General features: G+C 45.2%; 1 protein-coding gene across 1 annotated transcript in view; it reads left to right on the top strand.

Annotated features, from left to right (window-relative positions):
- Positions 1-472: 472 nt before the first annotated feature.
- The window catches only part of LOC137635551 (zinc finger protein 271-like), a 121,680-nt gene continuing 114,926 nt past the window's right edge, over positions 473-7,226 (top strand). Inside the window, exons 1-2 of the mRNA XM_068368021.1 lie at positions 473-499; positions 857-903. The gene's annotated coding sequence lies outside the window, so the exon portion shown is untranslated. The remainder of the gene's footprint in view (positions 500-856; positions 904-7,226) is intronic.

Here is a 7,226-nt window from a genome sequence, read left to right as displayed (position 1 = left end):
TTATAATATAAGAATAAACATATTAAATAATTCTAATATTTATATAGACGCATTATCTGTGAAAGAGATAAAAATAATAGAAATATGGTCGAACTAAACCACTCTTGATGCTTGTTGGTTTTGTTAAGTTTTAAGTGTTTTCATGTTAATTGCGAGCTCGTTTGAACACAACGGGAGAGGTTTCTTGTAAACATAATTCGTAATAAAAATATATTTATTACACAACTATATTGGATTTATTGCTTATAAGAATTAATAAAATAAATTGAGGATAAAAATATGTAATTTCAATCTGTGTGTAGACAAATAATGTATGAAAGAGATAAAAGAAATGGAAAAATGATAAAACTAAACGCTTCCCAATGTTTGTTGTTCCCAGGGTTTTGTCATTCGTATGACAATTTTGGATTTTGTCACTCGTAGTTCGTAATTTGTCAGTTATTAATCTGACAAATCTTCAGCTTTGGCCTTGCTTCAGCCGAACATTGTCGTCGAAGCTGTAAGTATACGTTAAGTGTTTTAATTGTTACAATAATAATAGGGAGTTTGAAGAAGTGATATATTCAAGTAAGTTCTGACCGTTACTTTTAACTTGCAATGCTTTGCCATCGATACTAAAGTATTCTATCCCATCTTGGGACACTTGTATTACTTAACATTATAAGTACGTACGTCTTTTTTAAGTCTAAAGTATGTCGCTGAAACCTTTTTATGCTGCTAAATATACTCATAACTCGTTACCTAAATAGTTGTGCCCTCACTTCCCTGGTCCTGCAACTCCCCCCTTAATTACTTTTCTCTATAATGTTAGATCCCATTATTTATTGAATATTAAGTAAAGGATTTTTTTTTACAGGACAACAAAGCACATCTTGGAAAAGTTAAATGGATGACAGTTGATGGGTAAGTATAAGGTTGCTTTAAACCACATATACAGTATTTATATTTGTATATATATATATATCCAAATTCTGATGACTTTACCAAATGACACAGTGATGTAGGTAAAATTTTTGGGGCCCACCCTAGGTTAACAGATATCTGATAAAAAAAAAACGGTACCTAACCCAACCTGTGTCCGCCAATCTACAAATCATCCAGATTTTATAATTATTTCTATTTATCAAAATATTCAGATGCCTCAATAAGTAAGGGAACTTGGGTGCTATTTATTTTAATCTGGTTTGAATGGCGAATAATTATGACAATGTTGAATTCTAATTGAGGTGAAGCATCAGCCATTAAATGTTTACTATAGTTGTGTGGGCAGAATGAGTCTAACTTCACACCTATGGAAAAAAATGCGAAGCAAATGTTGTTTGTTTAAAAATAAATTTAAGCTTGGGTAGCTTGGTGTATATTTACCCATGCACCGCTCAGATTCTACGATATTTGTAGAATAAGAAGGTATCCTGGGTCAGGTTAAGTAAGGTTAGAGCTTCAGTTCCTCATGAGTAAGGACTGTATTCTAGGTTATGTTAGAGAGTTCTTACTCGAATGTGAACCATCATTCTGTAATTCTAAATTTCTCTCTCAGTCTTTAATACTACACTACCACTTTTAATTTGGCTGGACGCAGTGTGCACATATTCTTATACAGCCTTTCAAATGTGGCTTTGTTCCTACACGTAACACAAACTGTGGACCTTTGATAGGAGCATGACGTTGGCAAAGTTGAGATGTCCATTAGACTTTTAACAAGGTAGACACAGTTGGTCGCAAGTGCCGAGGAAGCCTCGTCTACCTGACAGGTAGAACAACCTTCAGTTTGACTAAGGCTGTCGGAGAGTTCAACTGTACTTGGCACCCTTATCTGTCATTTTAATCTTTGCTTTTATTTTAGTTTGTACAGTTGGTCTTGCAGTTTTGTCGTAGGGACTTCACAATTGGTTGTGCAGGGTTTCCTAATACCTGTAATTGTGTGAGTCATAGTTTCTGTGCTACATGCAACTATCTAAAAAGCTTTTGTTCCTACATGCTTATAAACTATTCATTCTTTTCTATAGGAGAAAGAGAACAGCAAAGACTGGAATACGGCAGTTAAAACTTTTAACGAGGTATATAAAACTGCCAGGTAATTACCTAGACGGTAGTGGGGAGGCAACCGCCTACCCTGCAGCTCACTGAAACCTCTATTGGATTTCAGCCATCAGAGAGTGAACTTGTTCCTCTCTGCTGGAAATTTTGGCATTTTTGCTTTGGAAATTAGCTTTGAAATTTTCTTTAAAGATTTCTTTTCAGCATTGCATGTGTGTGTGTTTGTGGTTACTCGTCATGTGTATTTGACAGCACTTTAGGACCTATTGGTAACACTTGTGTGTATTGATGGCCCTTTGATTATGCTTCTGCTTGGCAATCATCGGGGCCGGGAAGTTATCCTTCAAATTATTATTATTATTAGTGTATTATTACTAGCTAAGCCACAACCCTAGTTTGTAAAGCATTATGCTGTAAGTTGGAATTTCAGCAGTTTTTGCTTTGTTTACCTTAGGAAATTCTAACATTTATTTTTTTTTTTTTCATGCGTGTGCCTATTCATGTGATACCTCATCATGCATACATGCTTTGGAATGCTGCCCAAGACCTGCGTCACATTAATGAGTAGTTTAGAGGTAGATCTTCATAGGCTTCCAGATCTTCTGGACCATTGACTCTTGGATCTTCTTCAGTTTGCGCTCCCCCTCACTTTTTGCGCAAGGGAGGAACCACAGCTCCTTCAGACCCTCTTCCTCGTCACTTTAGTGGTTTGTGGACTGCGCCCGGATGTAGTACAGTACACTGTATTTTTGTTCCGTATGCTGACCTCACTCCAGCTGCACTACATTTCACAGAGTTCTTTAGAAAAACATAAGGAATGGCTTGAGTCTCGGGTAAGATTGTCTACTTGCCCATTTCCCAACTTACTAATTTCTCATTGTTCCGTAACTGGAATACAAACCTATGCTATTTATAGGGGTATTATTTACAGCGAAGCTGAAAGGAGAAGCCATTAGAAATTAGCGAGGGTTAACCACCCATACCACTAGTTAGCGGGAGTTGGTGGGGGTTAGTAGTTACCCCTCTCACTCACACACCTGTGATTGTACTTCACATTGCTTTAGGCCTGGATAGAGAGTGGTTGTTACCGCTCTTCCTCCTCATGTTTTGGACTGCCATTAATAATCTTTTTTTGCTTTTTCTTCCCGTTTGTGTGTGTGCTTGTGCCTTCATGCCGGCCAAGCATACCTGCCATGGTCCCGAGTGCTGCTCTTGCGGTACTTTTATGTTTGCTGAGGATACTGATCCCCACCATTTATGTCTGGTTTGCAGGAGCCAGTGGTGTGATGAGAGTAATAAGTGTAATGAGTGTCGGGAATGGTCTGCTTCCCGGTGCGAAAGGTTTGGGCGACGATGGAAGAAGTCTAAATGGGATTCTTCCCCTTCGAAATTTTCTTCGAAGCAGAAGCCTCTTCCCCTTTCCTACCTTCCTCCAAAACTTCTGTCGAATAGTAGCGCTGGCCCTTTAACCCCTGGACAATCTCGGTCCTCGAGAGACAGTGTTACTTACCCTAGCGAAGCAGCCCCGCCTCTTCCTCCGAGGGAATCCTTGTCTCTGTCTCCTTTTTTGCAGGTGTGGCTGTCCCTGGGATTGCCCGGTCCATCTTCCAAGGAGGTTTTACTACAATTGCTTCAGCGAGGTGCAGAGTTGCAGTGTTCGTCTGCTTCGAAGTTGGATTCTTTGGCCCTTGTCAACCTAGTGTTGTACGAGAATTCGTCTGCTGCCCTGCCAGCGGACTCTGTTCCTGCCTCATCCTCTACTCCTTCTGCTGCCTCCAAGGACTTTGCTACCCCCCATGCTGACCATCCTCTGGGGGTTGAGCAAAGTCCAAAGCATGTCTCTCCTGCAAGTGACCACCTCTCTTGTTCGTGCGAGTGGCCACCTCTCTTGTTCATGTGAGAGATCACTCAGAGACATCTCTTCGGAGGCCGGCTGGAGCTCATCATCGTGGTCGCCGCCCTCACCGAGCTCGCCCTCCTCTCCGCCTCAGACGTGCTCCTTCACCTTTAGTGAAGAGACGTCTTTTTGGCTCTTCTGCTTCTTCATCGCAGCACTTCTCTTCAGAGGATCCTCCTCTTCATGGTTCTGGTTCCTGACCTTCGACCATTTCTCTGGACTTGCGGTCTCGTTGTTCTTCTGCTCTGCAGCGTTTAACGGACCTCATTGCCTCGTTTCCTGCTCGTCAACGAACCCTTGTTTGTGACTTGCAGTCTAGGATCCGTTTGCTATCCTCTCTTGTGGTTGTTCGTCCTTCGAAAGGTCACATCCCTTCTCCAGGTCTTCGATCAGCAGCCTGCTGATATCCTGCTCACTGTTCTCCTGCTCGCCGATCTCCAATTCATCGATCTCCTGCTCGCCGATCGCCGACACACTGATAACCTGCTCATTTACTGCCAACTCGCCGTTCGCAGAAGCACCGTTTGTCACCTCGCCGTTCTCCAGCGCAGCGATCTCCAACTCACTGGTCACCAAAGCACCGTTCGCTAGCTTGCTGATCTCCGTCTCGCTGATTGCCAATTCGCCCATCGTCAAATCACAGATCACCCTCCCGTCAAGCACCAGCGGCTGGCCTCGTGGCAACCCGTCAGCTCTCGCCGACTCGTCAGAAACCTTGGGTTGTTTACTGGCCCTCTAATCGTTTGCTAACGACTTGTCACTCTCCACCACAGGAGAACAAGCATCGCCATTCACGTGTTGCTCGCCGGTCACCAGTTCTCTCACCTGAGAGATCGTTCAACAAACGGCAGGTGTCTGCTTGTTAGGTAGATTCGCATGAGCGCTCTACCATGGAACATCAGTCAGTATTGGCTCTTGTTCATCAACATTCTTCAGAGCACCAATCATGAGGTAAGCGGCTTTCCAGGTCTTCGCCACCTCGAGCTTCGGCTCTCTCTCCGAGGAAAAGCAAGCTTCCTCCTCATCGTTTGCCGTCACCCCATTTCCCTCCCCGCAAACGCATAATAGCATGACTGCCGGGGAATGTGGAAAATGGCAATCTTCATGAATTTAATTTTAAATATTTAACTTAGCCGGGGAATATATAATAGCTGCAACTCTGCGGCTATTATATATTCACCGGGTAAGTATATTCAAAAATTTATTTTATAATTAAAATATCATAATTCCCAAAATTTGGGCTACCAGAAAGGACCCTAAAGCACAGTGGCCTTCTTCAAAGACTCCTTTTTCAGAAATCAAGACTCCTTTGTGGGATCCCTCTTCGTCGTTCCCTTCGGAGGAACTCTCCGACAGTGCTTCCATCGGTCAGCAGCCGTGGTTCGGAGCCCTGGTTACCCAGGCCTTTACGTCGGGTATTCCATCTTCACACCCTGCGGAAGCTCCCAGAATTCCCCTGGAGGAGTCTTTATCATCAACTTATCCAAGGCGAATAAGATCCACAGTTCTGTCTCCCCTGAAGAGGAAGAGAGGAGTCCCTGATGAGGTTTCATCTTCCAGGGTCGAGTTGACCCCTGTCAGGTCATCTAGGATTAGGTCAAGTGCCACTGGTTCTGCTTCTCCTCGCTCTCCTGCTCCTCAATCGCCTCCTCAGCAGCCAGAGGTTTCTCGCAGGGAAGAGTCTTTCCCAGACTCTGTCTGATCCTCCCTCATAGGAGAATTCTCATGAGATGGCAGGATAACGGCCTTGAAACCTGTGGAGGTTTTAATCCTTCCCCCTTCATGTGTCCATCAGAAGGTTTCCCCATTAAAACCTTCGTTACTGGAGACCTTTTTCCCTCCTAGGAGGGAGTCCAAAGACTCCAAAACACTGCCGAAATCCTTTAAGAGGATTTCTAGACCCACAGCGAGGGTCAAATCATCTTCCAGCTGCTTCAAACATCGACCACGACCCACCCCAAGATGCCTCGTGGGTGGTTGATAACGACCAAGCTGCCAGTCCTTCTTCGGAAGTGGAGCAGAGGAGTCAGACCACACCTTTTGGCAAGTTTTGGTTTGCATGAGGGCCCTCAATGGGTTGGCAGACCTGGCGATGGCTCCTCAGGAGGGCACTAACACGGTCCTAGACTATGTCTTTGGCACTCAGAAGCCCCCTAAGTCCAGTGCAGCTTTGCACTGGTCTCAAGGACTGAAGATTGCTTGACGTAAGGTTGCTGCCAAGCTCTCAGATTCCTCTGCATCGCTTCAATCGGGCTTGTCCTCAAAGCTCTTCCTACCACCAGGTGTCCAGCAGAGGAGATATTGTTAGGTCCTTGACGAGCCCCTCCCGGCTCTTCCTCTTCACCATTCCCTAGAGGAATTAATGAAGGGTGCAGACTGAGGATTTCTCCAAGGAAGGCCCCAGGAATGTGATGGAGGCTTTCCTGCTTTCTGATACTTGTACTATTGAGTAACTTGTCCATCCATTGACCTTGTGGAGCCACACCATCCTGAGGCGCAAGGTCTCGGTAGTCGAAAGGTTCCATCGCTATGTCCCACATGTTGAGATTGCGAGACTCAGGAACTCCCCTCTAGAGGGCAACTCTTTGTTTGAGCTGAGAGACGTCGAGCAGGCTGCGGAGAGGGGGAGGAGGTCCCAACAAGACTTCCTTTCCATAGGGCCTTGACATCTCGGCCTTACAGACCACCAGTTCCTCTGCAGATCAGCCAGCCGAAACCATCCTTGAACAGGACTGCAGCTAAAGACAACATGGTGTCTAAAAAGCCCTTTCCTGCCAATGACAAGAAAGGCTCCAAGTCCTCTTGTGAAGGGAAACCCCCCAGACTTGGCGGCTGTGGCCGCGAAATGATAGGATAGGGCGACACCCCCCCCTCGCTTGTCCACCAGTGGGGGGATGCCTACATTGCTGTTGGAAGAGGTGGATGCAGCTCGGGGCTGAACCCTGGACAATCTCTGATTCGTTCAGGGTATCGCATCCCATTCATTTCATCTCTGCCTTCACTGATCGAGAATCCAGTGTTGAAGAGCTTTGCGATGGGATCCGCAGAGGTCAGGCCCTCCGGGCCGAAGTCCAGACCATGTTGGAAAAGGGCGCTCTCCAAGAGGTCCTCGACGACTCCCCAGGCTTCTTCAGTCGACCTCTAAGCAAACCTCGTTCAGCATGGAGACGGCTGACAAGTTCAGACAAGCGGTAAGACCACAGGACTTCATGTGCACACTGGACCTAAAGGACGCATACTTCCAGATCCCAATACATCTGTCTTCAAGGAACTATCTGAGATTCAGTCTGGA

Source organism: Palaemon carinicauda, unplaced genomic scaffold (genome assembly GCF_036898095.1).
Source record: "Palaemon carinicauda isolate YSFRI2023 unplaced genomic scaffold, ASM3689809v2 scaffold14, whole genome shotgun sequence".
In the NCBI taxonomy this organism is placed as follows: Eukaryota; Metazoa; Arthropoda; class Malacostraca; order Decapoda; family Palaemonidae; genus Palaemon; species Palaemon carinicauda.
The sequence above is the reverse complement of the archived record's forward strand: the minus strand, read 5'-3'. Positions and strand labels throughout refer to the sequence as shown.